Source organism: Kogia breviceps, chromosome 15 (genome assembly GCF_026419965.1).
Source record: "Kogia breviceps isolate mKogBre1 chromosome 15, mKogBre1 haplotype 1, whole genome shotgun sequence".
In the NCBI taxonomy this organism is placed as follows: domain Eukaryota; kingdom Metazoa; phylum Chordata; class Mammalia; order Artiodactyla; family Physeteridae; genus Kogia; species Kogia breviceps.
The window spans coordinates 18,410,001-18,428,111 of record NC_081324.1 but is presented as its reverse complement, the minus strand read 5'-3'; the positions used below and the strand labels follow the sequence as shown (position 1 = coordinate 18,428,111).

At 38.4% G+C, this 18,111-nt stretch overlaps 1 protein-coding gene across 38 annotated transcripts in view; it reads right to left on the bottom strand.

The window, feature by feature from the left end:
- The window catches only part of TCF4 (transcription factor 4), a 362,778-nt gene that overhangs the window by 176,182 nt on the left and 168,485 nt on the right, over positions 1-18,111 (bottom strand). The window lies entirely within an intron of this gene.

Here is an 18,111-nt window from a genome sequence, read left to right as displayed (position 1 = left end):
AAGTTAAGATAAATGTTAGAAGTAACAGTGTTCATTGTAATCTTTTAGTTCAATGACAATGCTGTCGGAGTATGCCTTCCTGACACCACACAAAGAATGTGTCTTCGATAAATCTTATATCTATAGGTCAAAGGCATACCTTGTATGTAAGTCACTATATATGTAAAATGGAAGATGATTCTGAAGAAAGCCAAACCTGAGCCTTAACATTAACCCTCTTCCCCAGTATTACCTTTTCCACTGACTTCAGTGAATCTCAAACTTGGGAAAACACTCCCCCCGCCCAACTCCTTGTATAGTGTTCAGTACAAAGTAGAAAAATCAATGCCCATATCAGTTTCAATTCCAATGAAACAGGACACCATCTCAAGGACTGTGAGTCCTGGGAGGTCTAAGAGAATCCCTTTCACTGTATGAGGATTTTGCATTAAAGAATAGATGCATTTGCCTGTTTCAGAAGTATAAATGGTCATAAAGACGTATTTACTCTTCTGAGTCAGATGTAAGCTACTTATAGTCTTTAACTTCTCTTCATGAATATTACTAACAGAAAAAAAAACTCTACCTTTTATGAGCTATCAAATGATGTATGTCCTTCCTGAAGCTCTCGCATCTACCAAGCTTCCATACAACCACAACATGATTCACTTTGACATAATAGTAACTTGTTTAGCAAACAGAAAGGCAGGTAGAGAGGTCAGTAGAAAGGCAGACAGACAGACAGATAGAAAGAAGATAGATGAGGGAGAATTTTCTCTGACTTCCTAGGAATTTGAACACCTAGGGTCCTGTTTTGGTAATTTCCAAAAATTGGAAGGAAGAAAGGCTACCTATTTCTTTCTCTAGAAGAAATGACTGAAGCTATCCCCTATAGAATTTCACCACCTGGCATTATTTCCCGACTCAACTCCAGCACACAGACCTGGAGAGATGAATTTTCCTACTAGGATTTGCCTCAATTCATATATATATATATATATATATATAAAGTTAGGTCTAGTCCTTTCCTTCTTTTAAAGGTAAAAGGGGTCCATGCAAATAGTAAGGATGTCAGAGAGAGAGAGAGAGACAGAGAGAGAGAGAGCATGAATAAGAATAAACGGGAGAGAGAAGAGAGAGGAAAGGCAGGACAATGAAGAGAGGGAGAGGTGGACTGGAAAGAACAGGGGGTAGGAAGGGAGAGGTGAGGAGGGAGGGGTGATCAGAGTATGGCTTCATGCTGCACAGAGTCCCTAAAGTACTCTTGGCTGCAAAGCCCCAGCATTCTTTACTATCATATCACATACAGACTGCTTAATCTTAATTTTGCTTGTTAAAAAATATTTATCCAGATACAAAAATAAACCCACTGCAAATTACAAGTTGTCAGGGTTAAAAATCTACTCCTGTTTGTGTGGGGGAGGATAAGAGACCAGCATAGACATGAATCATTCTCAGTAATTTGAGTGTTTCCATGACATCAATGGGCATCCGTCCAGGACTCTGTCGAAGTCTGTGAGGTACCAAAGAGGCAGCGCAGCCAGCAGGAGGCTGGGAGGTGCACTTTTTTTTTCCTTTTTTTTTTTTTTTTTTTTAAGGATTATGCTCCTTGTAAAGATTTCATCTGTAGCATCCACTTTTACCATCAAATAGATCGCTCCACAGATCCTGAGTGAACACATTTCATTCTGATAGTGTAAGCCTTTAACTTTATTACATCTTTTTGTTCCCAAATGCAACTATAAATCTGTCCTCAGAGCCCAAACCTCTGTTTGGGAGCAAAATAATCAGGGACTGTGGATAAACCCAAGCACCTTCTCAAACCTATCATATCTACTCCTCTAATTTCCTAATGACAAAAAGCAGCCATTTTACAAGGACACCTCATTGCCAAGGGAAAAAAAAATATACATCTTTTGTGTAAATTGTCCATTAAAAATTAGCTATGGTCTTGATGTCGGTCTTCTGCTTAAAATGTCCGGGAACATTTGTTTCAGATAATAAAACTCTCAAGAGTGCTGATAACATGTTTGAGTAGGATTCTTAAGTAACTATCTGTGCTCGCGAACACAAAAGCTCCTAAATATGTGTGTTTACTCTATGTCAGGCATGGATTTTTGTCACTTATACCCACTGGCTGGCGTGGACAGCTTCTTTCCTCCATCCTTCGCCACCGACCTCCCCCCGTCCCCACAATCACAACGGAGGTTTGAAAGAGCTCAAGATTCTATTTTTCCAATATTTAAAAGAGATAGCAATGATGAACAAACCCGGCGCGTTCACTGCAGAATTTTCGAGACAACCCTCCAGTACTAGAATGCGACAGCCGCTGCGGATATTTTCTGGCACCAGGACAATGGTGGCACTGCCAAGCCCCATGGCTAAAACTACTCAAAAGAGGCATAAGGGTAGCATTAATCGCTCAAGTCTTTTACTGCATGGAGTACTGTTGTCCATATTTTAAAAACTAAAAGTACCCGTTAGTAACATTTGTTGTATGCCCACCAAGGGGTGGGGGAGATTCTGAAATATACACCAGGAACAAATCTTGTCAAGCATTTGATTCATTTTATACCTAAAAGGACCAAATGTTAAATTTTGCTGCTGGTGACGACTTGCCGTGCATGAAATGAATAATCTAGCCTAATGGGGTACACTGAAGGCTGAATGAAAGCTACAAGAGAGGATTTCATAAACTAAGTCGACATATTGGCTAAACAACTTTCTTCTGCAAAAATGATGTATACAAGGAACATGTAATACTATGTCACAATTTTTTAAATTAAGCAAGAAAAACGCTGTAAATGAGCAGACACAACATCTGTCAATCAATCCTTCTAGAGACAAAGGAGCTCAATGCACAGCCCCTTCTCTAGAACAAGTCGGCATCTACAGTGAGCAAACAATCAGGAAAGTCAACATGTGTTTTGTCCAAATTGAACCCATCAGCTGTTAAAACCTATATTTAAATTTGATTATTAAAAATGGCACCAATGGGCAATCGGTAAAGGGGTCACTTGCTTCTTCTGTTGCCCTTGAAAAACTCAAGCTAAGCAGAAAATATAAGCTGCTTCCACTAATTTTTAAAGACCAATCCTTTTGCTGATTTATTCAATTGTTCTTTATCTTGCTGTCCCACGAAGGATAAGTAAAAAAAAAATTTTTTTAATTTAGGGGGAGTATGATTAACAAATGTCTATTAATTCTAAATTTAATACTTTTATATTCATACATAATTTTCCATTTGACTTCTAATTTTTCTTCCAATATATCCATGGTATCCATTGTAAGGGAATGCCATGGGAATTGGATGAGAATGAAAATATTACATGAAGGAAAAAATTGGTTTCATAAGTTCATTAACTCACAGGGATACATCTAAGAAGTATCACCTTTGGTAGATTACTGCACCTGGACAGTTCTAATCCACCTGGAAGGAGTGATGGACAGGCAAGAACAACTTATCCATAATACTATTTCTGGAGATAACCTGTGACATAGATGATCCCACGGGTGGTTGACCAGTAGGATAACAACAAGGTCATGTTTGGGTTTGTAGCCTTTCATTCTTAAAAGGCCACTTTTAACATTTCATATAAATGGTAGGGGGGCTTCCCTGGTGCCGCGGTGGATAAGAATCTGCCTGCCTCTGCAGGGGACACAGGTTCGATCCCTGGTCGGGGAAGATCCCTCTTGACGCAGAGCAACTAAGCCCATGCGTCACAACTACTGAGCCTGTGCTCTAGAGCCCATAAGCCATAACTACTGAAGCCCACGCACCTAGAGCCCGTGCTCCGCAAGAAGAGAAGCCACTGCAATGAGAAACCCGTGCACCGCAACAAAGAGTAGCTCCCACTCGCCGCAACTAGAGAAAGCCCGCGTGCAGCAATGAAGACCCAACACAGCCAAAAATAAATTTTAAAAAATAAAAATAAAAATAAATTTTAAAAAACGGTAGGTATTTCACTCACCACTGAAAAAGATGCACCTGTACGGTGGAACATATTATCCTACGAAAAGCCTTGATAAAAAAGTTATCTGATGCTGTAGGACAATACCCAGCAAGGCTGTTTCAAATCCTCATTCTGGAAACTGAAGAACCAGCCTTTTGTTCCCTGCTACCAGACTAAGGAACTCATCACAAGCGTGTGTGAATCAGAATAAATCTCTGTCATCCCTGTCCCCAACCCCAAGCCATCTTTGGTTACCCTATAATTTTGGGGGGCATATTGAAAAGAGTATTTCATTAAACAATAACGGGGAGGGTGGTTCCAAAAATATACATGAGGTTATAATTTACAGTTCTTTCATCTTTCCCGCGCCTGCCTTTTCCTCTCTTGCCCACCAGGGTTACATAGATTGATTCATTCAATCTACACAACAACGCTGTGAGGCACGTAATATAAACACCACTTTACAGACGAGAAAACTGAGATACAGAAAACTGCCCAAGGTCACAAAGGCAGTCAGCGTTAGAGCCAGGATTCAAACCCTGCCAGTTGGACTCCCATGGCTGGGCTCTTAGCACTATTCTGTGCTGCTGGAATTTAAACTCTGAAAAAAAAAAAATCTACAAATAAGCGAGAAGCCCAATACTGAAGACTCAAATCCCAGAGCTCAAAACACTCATGAATTTGATATGAAATTAATGAAAGTGTCTTAGAGGTGGTGATAATTTACATTTACATGGTGTTTTATTCCTAAAAGGTCTCTAGGTACCTTAAAGCTGTGCAAATGATGTACACCAGAACCTGTGACGTCACACAATAAACTGCAACCATCTCTACGTTAACTGAAAGCAACTAATTGACAAAAACATGGCAGCAAACTGCATCTCTACACGTTCCATATGTGAAGAACATGACTTCATATCAATGCACAGAGAAGAGTGAAAGTAAAAATATAATTATAGGACAACACAACATCGCTCACAAGTATCTTCTGTGGAATAGTAGTAGACCAACAACAGGCTCCAAAAAACAAAAGGGAGGCAAATCAAAAGGCCCAGGAAATGTTACAAGCTGTCTATATCCCTTCCTGACAGGCAGAAATATACTCTGTATCCTAGCGTGTTAAAGCCTCTGAAAAGTCTTGCGGTGGAGACATTTAATTTCATTTAATATAATCTTTCCTAAATTTATTTGAATACACATACCTGCCCCATCTTTTTGCCTATTAACACAAGTCCTGAGGAATCTGAGAAACTACTACTTTAAAAAACTTAACATTTCAAAGCATGCACTGGGTTAATATATGTTGGTAATATTCTATCAAATAAATAAGTTTAACATTTGAATTGTATTTTAATTGACCTAAAAACATCTTTGTCTTGTTGTGATGTTTCCAAGCAGATACACCTTTGTGGTTCTGACTAGCTAGTCAACTTTAATTTTCCCTGATTCTAGCTTGGAAGTGAGAGTCTGGGTTTACAAGAAATCAGAAGTTGACGTTATTCTCCCGATTTCTAAAATTCAGAGAAGACCACTGGTTCTCTCCTGCAGAATCTTACTATACCAGGAGGCATTTAAAAAATCCAAATTTAATAAATTTCATGCTAAAAGAGCTACGACTCAATTCCAGCAGATAAAATAGTCATTCCACAGCCTAGAAAATTCTCTTCATCCCCTTCTTCCTAAATTGAGAACAGAAAGAAAATTTTGGGGAAAAGTGATCAGGCATAGTTTGCAGCAAAGGATGATGGGAAATAGGGGCCAAGCCATTTTCCCAGGAAAGACCAGCATCAGTGCTCACTTTCACTGATGTTCTTAAATCATCAAAGTAGAACACTCAGTAATGATCTAGAGCTCTGACCTCAGAAAATTATGAGTTTGGGCTGCTTTCTGTCATTGATTCACCCCATCTCATCCAGACACTGCATTGCCTTCAAAGCAGCGGGTGTACCAAAATTCCAGGTATACTTAAGAGTATCTCGAGGCACCACCAAAACTCTGTATTTGGGGTGATTCTGAACATGGTTAGAATCTATATTCAATTCTCCTTAAAGCCCTCACATTTGCAAAGCACTATATAGTGTGCAAAGTAATTTAACTTACATTATTTAAGACAACAACATCCTAAGAATTCCTTAGATGGGCATTTCAACCCCTATTTTTATAGAGGAGGTCACTAAAATTCAGAAAGGGTAACCCGTTTATAACAAATAAAAGAGGTTATACAGATATTAAGAGACGAAGCTAAATGAGCCATTGCTGTACTAAAGCCTGCTTTTACAATACGCCGCCTCTTCTTGGCGTATTCCAGAGGTATTACTGGTTTCTATTGTGGTAACAAAGATTATTCCACCTGTCTTTTTCTCACTATGTAGCACAGCCCTCTCCTCAATTCGTAGTAAGTCAAAGAGGCATTCTCGAGTCCTCCGATGGATGAAAATATTAGAACTGGTAAACATTTTGAGTGGCCACCCTCTGGGACACCAAAAATCACCTTCTCCATGCAAAATGAACGTACTGCCTTATAGATTATTTCACCTACCCTAGACCAACAACAGCCAGAATCATCCTCTTCCTCGGTGTCACTCTTAGGAGAAGTGCACACATTATCAAATGAGAACACGTGAGTTTCATGCTTTCTTTTCTCAGTGCAGGAAAATCTTTCATTGAAAATAACACTAATTCCACAGAGTGTGCAATTAATCAGCATAATCATGCGGATAACTTAGCTGTTTGGGGAGGTGTGTCAAATAACTCTTTAAGGCCACTAAAGTGCCACTTGAGCCACCAGAGTAATGATTTTCTGAATCAGCAATTTGTACAAGGGTCCCCTAGGGGCCTGAGGGACTAAGGTTAACCCCCAAATCACTCAACTTACTTATAATGAGTAACTTACCACTGGTTTTATGTGAATAAGATCTTAATGGCTCTGCCTGCCCTATTTTATATTTGTATTACAGTTTGTGCCTATGGTGACTGGGTATAACCAAGGCAATGAAAGACTTTGTGAGGGCCTCTGAAGAAACAACATATGCATTTGAAATCTTATTTTTTATTTGAAATCACCTAGTAGTTTTTCATGTAAAAATGAAAAAGGTCAATCTTGCGATACACATTAAAGGCATCAAAAGCAAACAGAAATAAAATATTTTTGTTGTACTCTTAAGAGGAAAGGAAGATACAGGATGGGAGTGGAGAAAAGCAATCTCCCGAAATTCAATTCTATGGCTCCAAAACCCTGCCCATCATGAGAATCATCTGTAAGACTTTTCTTAAAACAGATTCCTGGGTTCTCTACCCCAGGGGACTTACAATCAGTGGAATGTGGTCCAGAATCTCTGTTTTTTTTAAATAAAATTCCACTGGTTAGTCTAACAAGCCACAGATAAGAGTAACCAATTTCAGTGAACAGGTTCAGCCTTCAAAGTTACATTAGGTGAAACTCTCATAAACCTGGCAACCTGGTAGATAACCAAAAAAAAAAAAAAAAAAAAAAAAAAAAAATCAATGACTATCTAATCCAACCTATTTAATTGGATTTTTAAAAAGTAAACAAGGGCTTCCCTGGTGGCGCAGTGGTTGAGAGTCCGCCTGCCGATGCAGGCGACATGGGTTCGTGCCCTGGTCCGGGAAGATCCCACGTGCCGCGGAGCGGCTGGGCCCGTGAGCCATGGCCGCTGAGCCTGCGCGTCCGGAGCCTGTGCTCCGCAACGGGAGAGGCCACAGCAGTGAGAGGCCCACGTAACGCCAAAAAAAAAAAAAAAAGTAAACAAGTGTTGATCTCCAAGACCCTTTCAGACAGTTTTCCTGGCAGTGTACTAGGCCTTTACATTTGTTCATCTCTGCTCATGAAGATTGGTTGTGTTAAAGAAATTTACCAAGTAGATGGCCCTAATAAACAACAGAATTCCAAGAAATAAGTATCCTGGACATGAAAGGACATTCCTTCTATCAGCCCCACTGGTCACTGCTCTGAAAGTATCTCCTCTCCCTTTCTACCCTAAGACAGAGGTCGCCTTTAGACGCCAGGATCAAGCTCTAGTGAGCCAGACTTGGTCTGTTAACCCAAAAGGGCCCTTCCACCCGTGTATTCCCCATATCCATGCTCTACTGAAGGCATTACAAGTCCATGCTGGGGGAGAGAATCGGGTCCTTTGATCCCTCTGGAGGAGACAAATGACATTTCTGGCCAGATGCAGCACAGACAATATCATATGAGTAAGACTTTGTTGCCTGGCTCAATTATTTGGAATTTATCAGCAAATTTTAAGAAAATCAGCAGCTACGTTTCACCGTGTAAATTGCTTTTAGCAATAAATTACGTGCTACCCATTAAACTGATGTTCTAACAGAGTCTTGTAAAAAATAATAATGACCAAACTCGGAATAAGGCACATCAGAACAGAAAACAGAGGAAAAGGTTTAGTATTATGTTTGTTATAAAGTGTCTACGTAGGAAAATTACATATTTTAGCACCAGGGCATGTAAGAGATGGCCTCAGTTTTCAAGCTCAGCTCATGACTAACAGTTAGAATATAACCACCATCATCTCTTAAAGAAACTACATGCATTTGATATGATACTCAAGAATGCACAAAAATAAAGGAGGTGGAGGTTTCATGAACATTTTAACTACAGGTTACACATATGTATAATACAATAAGTATTATATATACACATAAGTATATAAGTAACATTTCTAACCCCAGACAGAAGATAATCCAAATGTCATCTATAGATGTATCTGTAATATATTAGATAATCATTTCTCTAGTCTTAGACTATATAGGTGTTATATTCCCTAAGTATACAGTACTGAGAAGTTGGGGGTGAAACAGCCCACAATTCAAAATAAAACTCAGGGCATTCACAGAGCACACAAAGAGTAGGAAGAATGCTAACCACTGAGGCTGCCCTTCAAGATCAACTTTAAAAGAATGGCCCCATGACAGTCAAGCTAGGAAGGAAACAGGACCAAACTACTCAGAGTCCAATTCCCCTGTTAAAGGAAGGTGATGGTTCACAGATAGAATTACATAAACCACTAAGTTCCACACTGTGAAGTTTAAGAAAAACCTCCCAATTACTGAATATACGAGCATGACTAAATCAAGAGAGGAAGGCGGGGGCCACAGGAAGGAAGGGGAGAGGCAGAGGAAAGGATGATGAGGGAGAAGGCAGAACAGAGGAAGGAGAGAGAAGGGGAGTAGTCAGAACAGTGACCTCATCCTATCAAAAATGTGCAAGAAAATAAAATCTATCACGTGGAATCGATGTTTACAGACAGCAATTTTCAGTTCTGAAGCTTGCAAAAATGATCCTCTGAACAGCTTTGATAGAGGTCCCAAAACCATGAGATACAGAAATAAATATTTGTAGGGTAGCTCTGTGTACCCACCACGTGTTGGCTGATGGTATGTCAACGACGAACGTTATTCCCATGAGTTAAGAGTTTAGATGGGTGAAATGTTAGGGAGCAAAGCCAGTAATGTACATAGTCAGGGGTAAAATGGGAATAATGAGAGAGCACCTAACACAACCTCAGTGTGGTAAGAGGAGACAAGAGGAAAGACGTATATTTGAGATTCCATGCCAGATACCATTAGAATAGATTTAGCTGGAAATGGATATTTGTTAGAATGCAGTCTGCAGTTATTTGACAATGTTAAACAAAACAAAGTAAATAAAAACTAATACTTACATGATTTAACCAAAACAAATTTTAAGGTAACTGGTACCTCAGACTGGGAAGATGGAAAACTGGAAAAAACTTAGATGACATTTCCCCGCTTCTCTAGCTCTAAGTCCTTTGATCATTCCATACGTTTGGGAGATGATTTGGGAGTTTTTTGATGGAATCTGCTTACAAGTTAGAGAAATTTGCAAAAACAGAAGAATTGTAAAGATCTAAACGATCCTTGCCACAGAGTAAATCACCAAATGGATTCGATCAAGTCATTTCAGAGAGACGTTGAAATCACTTATACACAATTAATTTTATAAAGAATTTGATGGAAACTTGTCAACAAAAATTGCTGCTATTTTAAGGCATATTCATTATACAGAGCCCTGGTGGTCACTACCAAGACCCAAGGATACTCTCCACCCAAGCAATGGCGGGGAGGCAAGATGTTCCCTCTGTAACTGCCCTTGTATAACTTAGTCCTGCGACCTGAAACCATCAGTGATTTGCTCCGTTAACATCTTACACTCTATAAAACACAACCAAAGCAGCCAAACCAAACAAAAAAAGGTTCCACTCAAACTCCGATTCTCAACGTCTGCCAGGGAGAATAGCCTAATTTGGTCTGCAAGGAAACCAAAAATGCCTTTACAGAACATTATGGTGTAAATACAGGCTCATTTTCCTTCACAAAGCAAGTGAAAACAGTCACGCCTATAAGGGAGTTCTCTATGAGGCATTAGCTACTACATACAAGGAGTCATGTTTCAAAGTTTCAATGATTTATCCTTTTCAAGTCCATTCCCAACTCAGTAAACAAGAATTCTTCTTGAGTGTAATCAGGCCAGGAGGATCTACGAAACGACTTAATAACTCAAGAGTGGCATATACGGGCTGCCCTGATGGCGCGGTGGTTAAGAATCCGCCTGCCAATGCAGGGGACACGGGTTCGAGCCCTGGTCCGGGAAGATTCCACATGCCGCGGAGCAACTAAGCCCGTGAGCCACAACTACTGAGCCTGCGCTCTAGAGCCCGTGAAGCCTGTGCACCTAGAGCCCGTGCTCTGCAACAAGAGAAACCACCTCAATGAGGAGCCTGTGCACCGCCGTGAAGAGTAGCCCCCGCTAGCCGTAACTAGAGAAAGCCCGCGCGCAGCAACGAAGACCCAAAGTGGCCATAAATAAATAAATAAATTTAATTTTTAAAAAGAGTGGTGTATACTTCACATGTTATTTGACCTACTGAGTCTATTTAGCAAAAGCAAACTCCCCCCCAAAAAATCCCAAACAAAACCCCTTCATTTCCTAATAAAAACAAATTAACTTCCATACTCAGTATTAACCTACAATTTCATAATCACTGCAAATATCTGATTGTGCAAAAATATCAAAACAAAACAAAACAAAAAACAAAAAAAAACCAACCTTGAAAAGTGAAAGAAATTAAGAACCTCACATACCAGTCATTTCAATGTGAGCCAGCAGAGGGCACACAAGCCCCAACAAGAGCTGGCTCTGGCCAGGCACCACCCAAATTCATTTAGGACTAACCCTGACCAAAATTTGAATACAGAGAGGGGGAAAAAAATCATCCTATCAGGGGCATCAATAAAACAAATGTGCTCAGTTTAGGATTAGTAAGAAATATACAGTAATACACTTTATTATTCAATACTGACTTTAACAGATTTCTTAACAGCTTCATGGAAAGTTGTTCATTAAAAAGAAGTAATTCTTCTTTGTATAGAAGTGAGGTTGTATCAGTTTTCAAGGCCACAGTAATTTTTATAGATCTATATGAAGAATTATCTAGAAAACATGAATTTGTATAAGTAAATTAAATGTTAAATTTCTAATACATAAACACACGTTTTGGTAAGTATATTAAATTACCCTTTGCCAATAGACAGTTTCTTTTAGAGTAATTCCATGTGTCATACAAATCTATTAATTTTTGTAACCCTAGAGCAATCAAATATGTACCATTTTATGGTTAAATTGAGATACATAAGTTACTTATTTTCCCACTGGTTTGTGCTTGATTGATTATTTGTAAATTGTCTATTCTGGGTCTTTGTATTATAATATTAGCTTTGGGGTAGATTTTACCAGAAGAGTATCTCGCAGCTATGTATGTACATGTACGTGTAGAAAGGGCACTGCTTATTCTTTTAAAGGAAGTTATCCTATAGATGCAAAAGTCACAAACTCCTCCCAGCCCTTTCCGAGCTTTTGATTTCAGAAACAATATCACAAATTGAAAAGAAAATACTAATTACCTCATGAAAGCAACAAATTAAAACCAACATCAGATATTGTATCTTTTACATTTACAGATAAAAGTTAAATAATCCACAGGATGTCCAATCTCTCATTTCAAGTGCATTAGAATAAACAGAAGGTTTCAAGATGGAAAGCTTAGTAGGATAATTAATTGCTACTTGTCCATCCACCTAAATGATCATTTCAACCCCACCTCACTCACTAAACAAAAACAATGAAGCCATGTAACACCGCCATCAGGTGATTTTTTTTTTTTTAAGCATTCTCGGTAGATTTGAGAGTTGAACTTAATTTACAGCATCTACCAACCAGGTGGTATAGGTTACATGTAGGTCACGATAAATAACACTTATCTTTTGGCCGATGTGGCTACACCCTTTTTGCATAAGGTAAATTGATGATGGTTTATTATTCCAAAGCACTCAATTCTGAAGTGTTTACACAGTTTGTTAAGTCCAGGCAAATCTCAATGATTCTGACATGCAGCCTGCTAAGGTCAGTGACGGGAATAATGCCTCTTTACGTGGGTAAAATTTTGTGGCATATAGGTCACTCTCTTAAGGAGAATCAACTGTGTGTCTCTTCTTTGCATTTCCACCACAATCCTTCATCCTGCAGCCTGGAGCTGAGAGTGAAATGCAAGAAAGGAGCCGAATGCTCAAAGCAAAAATCTGCTTCCAGGACAATCCATTATATCTGACAAGTTAAATGTTCCATGGTAGGCCATATGGCATCGGAGCAGGCCCGACGATGGAAGAGGGGAACTCGGCAAATGCATCACAATTAAGGAGTTTGGCTACAGACTTTCCTTTGAATTACTTTTTAAATAAATTTTAAATGCTGTCCCCCTAATTTGTAGCTGAATCCCTTTTCTGGGATAATTTTTAAAGGAGTCCCATGATTTCTTTCTTATCTCCTGACTGTCAATGCTGAACTCTAGAAGGTTAAGGCACACAGGGCCATTTTTTTATCAAAGGAAGTTTCAAAGAGGAGGACCTGTAGCCTCATTTCAAAAATTTCCAGACAAATTATACGTAGAGCCTCTCTGTTCACTAGATTAGAATAGATGTCAATGAAACTGGTCATTAGAATGAGACATTTACATGAAACTGATAGAAAATTAAATGAAACCAGTTTCCATTTTCAAGTCGAAAAAACCTGAAAAGCTGTAGTCACAACTGGCACACGTTTCTGTTTCTTCTGTAGTTTACTTAATATTTACCAGATTAATGAATTAACTGAAGACTGCCTTGGTTGAATTTAGCTCCTCCTAACACCTCACCAAAAAAAAAAAAAAACAAAAAACTCTGCCTACTTCTGCTAATACCATGTTCCAGAGACAAGTCTTAGAAGCTTTCTAAGACACTGATTAAAACCAGGTTGTCTATAAAAATAAATATTTGTTCTTAGAAACAATGTAATGTAAATATAATTTGTATTATAATCAAGGTATGCATTTATTACATTAAGGGAGAAGAAGATGAAATGACCAAAATAGCATCATTAGACCACAGTATTGCATTATACCATTCGTCTCAGTAAAGAAAACAAATCCTTTCTGAAGAATTCTCAGGAAGAGAACTGAACCTGTAATAAAAACAGAAAAAGCTGTCTACAGAAGTATCCAAACTCATCTGGTCCAGTGTCAAACATCAATTTTATCAACACCCTCACGTCCTGGGGATAATGCCTCCTTGAGCAAATTTACATATAATATGATGCGTGTTTGAGTGTGTTTGTGTCTGTGTGTGTATAAATTGTAATGGTAGGTTTTTCTAAACAATAATGACGATCCTTTAAGTATTCACACTGGTTTACAAACAAGAAATTCATAATGATTAAGAGAAACATGTATGCATCTTTCCGAATGAGAAGACACTAAGACTCATTTCCCTAAACTATTTTCACTCTCCATTTCTCCAGAGGGTCACTATTTCCCTCAAATGTACCCGCTTCTGCCTTAATTAAGAATAACATTATTTCAAAGAGCATATACAGATACTTTATAAAAATGGATCACTTTGCTTTATGTTTAAAATTATGAACATATTTTCTGGTGGTCCTAAAGTTACTATTTGTTACTGTACTCTTATATTTGCATCTCCTTATTTTTTAATTTACGAAGATGCTTATGTGGGTTATGACTGGCAACTTGTATTAAAAATCAACTGTTATAGTTCTTTGTATTTTACCAAGTGCTTTCACATACATGCTCTTATAAGCTTCATCATAATTCTGTTAGATAGGTATCATTATTATCATAATACTTTCATTCTATATGTAAGAAAAAAGGGAGACTCAGAGAGGTTAATTTATTTGTCTTAGGGCACACAGCTATGAAATGGAGGAGCCACATCTTTTGCCCAAGCCTACCTCTAATGTCAGCATTGTACTGACATGCCATACTATATATTACACGAGGAAGCATGACCATTAAAAAGATATAGGTAAGTATTACTTAGGAATATAAGTACACTTTTGACACATTTTCACTTCTTAATCAAGAAAAGTAGCCAAATTTTTTGGTATTATGATAGAATCCTATGCTTGGGTTTACTAGGAGGAATGAACACATACTCAACACACAATTACACTTACACACGAGCACATACACACACAAAATGTAGCCAGGCACACCTCAACACCAACAGAGTGCATCGGGCCGTTGTGTACTGTAGATCCTATTTCTGTGTATCCAGATCCACAGTTTTATTACTAATTAAAATGTCCAGACGGCAAAATAACACCTGATCCGAGGGATTTTTAAGTACAGTAATTGTCAACGTTCAGCCCCTACACTGTTAACAAAACTGGCCTGCCCTGAGTTTTATATTTGCTGTTTCCAACCTATCAGTGTAATGTAGTTAAAACTTTAATAATCTGAACACCAGTATGTCCACATTAAACTCTTTACCAAGAAAAAAAGAGAAAGATCTGATATTTAAATCATCACCATTAAGAGAAAAGCTTATACAGGCCACACAGCAGAGGGAGATCAGCTCCGTGCTTTGTGACCACCTAGAGGGGTGGGATAGGGAGGCTGGGAGGGAGGGAGACGCAAGAGGGAGGAGATATGGGGATATATGTATATGTATAGCTGATTCACTCTGTTATAAAGCAGAAACTAACACACCATTGTAAAGCAATTCTACTCCAATAAAGATGCTAAATAAATAAATAAAAAGAGAAAGTTCATGGACTCCAGTAGAACCGAATGTCACAACACAGCAACACAATTGGGTTTTATGGGGGAAAAATACAAAAAGGAGGAAAAGAATGAGGCCCTTTCCCTACATCTTTTGTTTCATAGGTTCACTAAACCATAAACAATTTTTTGATATATTTGTGTCCTTTAATTTGGGGGGAATTTTTATACCACACATAGGTACATATCTTAATCGTTAGGCAAAATGTTCATTATCTTATAAGCTTTTTAAAAATATGAATGCGGGCATGACCCCTGAATGTCAGGTTAGGCCTTGCTCATGAATAATATACTCCAGGAAATCGAAATCACAAATGCTTCTAAAATGTTTAAAGCAGTGACTTCCTAATCCTAAGTGGATTCTTTTTTTCTCAAATAAACATTTTTTTTTTTTTTGCAAATATCTAGGCTGCTTTGATACGCAAATGTTCTCCTAAACATTTCCACCAGCCAGCCACTGAAATCTCTCCACAGACCCCAACCAATGGGAAAGTTTGCAAGGGAAATAGGAGAAGCAACTGGATGCGAATCCTGCCAGGAATCCCGGCTTCACGGGCCACAAACAAATGTGAATTTTGTTGCAATACCTGAAAGAAAACTTGTGCATATTTTACTGAAACAACTCCTTTAAAATTCTCAGTCATGGGGCAGTAATTCTCCCTGAATGAAGCAACAGCTTCTGGGGAGGGTAAAACCGATCACCCACAGGTTTCCGATTTCAGAGTTCAATAACTCCAGGAAACGTGGCTTGCTGCTGGACAGTGAAAATCTCATCACTTAAAAAAAATTACCCAAAGGAATTAACATCTGCAAAACAGGAAACAGAAAGAGCAGCCAACAGTACCACGACTAGGGTCCCAAATTTGAACAGGTATAATCTTAGTGGAGCACTTCCAAAAATGTTCTCCCAAGGGAATAAACCAGGGAAGATGCCCCTAGAGCCATCTTTATTATGTAAACAACTCAGGAAATAATGTATGCACACAAAAAATTTTTCTAGAAATAAAAACAAGAGGATAGCATTCAAAAGTAACTTGTAAATACGGTACGATTACAATTACTATGACTGAAAACAATCTCCAATACTCCCTTTCCCTTTCTTGCTCTAAGTGTGTAAACACCCCCAAAATCTGCTTTGAGAAATAATGGGATTCCTTGATAACAGGTCAACAAATCATTTCAAAGCATCTCCAGTTTGCTCAGGCAGAGAAGCCACCAGAGGCCAACCACACTGAAAACAAAACCGAATTTCAGGATTACGGCTGCTAACACCAGGCTGGGGCATTACTGAGACAGGTAGGAGTTGTCAATTTGGTGGGAGGAGAAAACTAACAGTGAAGTGATCAAAGCCAGTGGATCGCTGAGCTTCTACAAGTAAAATGATCTGCTTCTCCACCACTAACCTGCTGATCGACACTTGTTCCTTTACTTCTCCCATCCATTCCTCATTTACACATATTAAAAGCAGTCAAAGATTTCATCGGATGTGGTTTTGACAATAGCAGCAAAGTGCCTAAAGCCACAGATTTTAATTGAGCCCCAAATACTGATTTGGGGCAGGGGGAGAACCAATCACAGCAGGAAGCGCTTTAAACGAAAAAGGGTGGGTGAGGAAACATCATCTTGAGTAGCTACTCTGCACTCAGCTGTACTGTACGAAGAGAAAATTTTAAAGTTCTATAAAATGTCAGAATTAACCTATCGTTTCAGATTGCTTACAGGTGAAATTCTACCATCTGGATGGGCAGTTTGCCCGCATCAAAGACAAGTAAACTAAAAGAAAAAAAAAACCGTCTTTTGCCTGCTATTTTAACATAATAGATTTTAAAGGAAAGGGGACAGACTCACTCGCCATAATCTCCAGATATTGACACACACACATTTACACAACACTCACCCATTCATGTACAAACTGTGACGAAACGCAAGTTGGAAAAAGCAAGAAATTGAAATAAAACTCTGTTTCTCAGCTCTCTAAAAGATTAATAAGGAATAAAAATCTAGTCATTCTTAATTGCATAATAGGAAAAAAAGATTCAGTTTAAAATTCTCATTAAATAACTCATGATACTCTCTATTTCACTGAGATACTCTAAAAAAATAAAACCTAGCATATCAAAGTTTCTACCTTCCCCTAACAAGGCATATTTATATCCTTTCTTTATGCTGGGCTAGCAAGTTGGGGAGTTATAACTTAACTTTAAATAAACAGGAAACTGCATCTTAGGAACTGCCTTAAGTTGTTTTATATTATTTGCGAGTGAAAATGCTTATTGATTTGACAATTTTAAAAGAAATATGCTTTCATTCTCCCCTGATGCAAACCTTTTAATCCTTATACAAACCTTTTTTTAAAAAAAACATCTGCCTTAGCAAAAAGATCTGATGTAGTAATAATCATTTTTTAATCTGAAGATCAAATCTTACATCCAGTCAGAACTCCGTTTAGGTTTCTTCTTTCTAATGCCAAGAGTGAGATAGAAGTTTCGGTTTAACTTTGGGCTAGTCTAACAAATCATGGTACCAGGTTGGCACAAAGTGGTTATTTGCCAATCTCCAGTCACACATTCTGAAAGCAACACAGAGGGTTTATAAATTAATAGCTCTCTGTCCTGAATGCTTGTCGATATCTCTGGTTCTGGGGTTCCTGGGTATCCATTTGGATTGTACAGTGTCTCTTAAAATTATGTTTGAAGCCCAACACTAAACCTGAAGTGTTGAGTGAGAGAATTATGGGCACATTCCCAAACTCTTACATTAAACCACAAAGGGAACAGATTAAAAAGAAAAAGCAGAGAAAAAGAAAAAAAATCGCCCAAAAAAGAAAAAAACAAAAAACAAAAAAAACTCACCCTGAATAGACAAACAGAATACTTGCTTTTCTTTCGACCTTATGGGTAGCACACGGAGGGAGGCACCAGAAGATCGAAGCACAAATACGTGATGAGGTGTCTCCAAAAAGCATGAGGATGAATAAACTGTCGTGCCGTAAATTTGCCAGCTAGAGGACA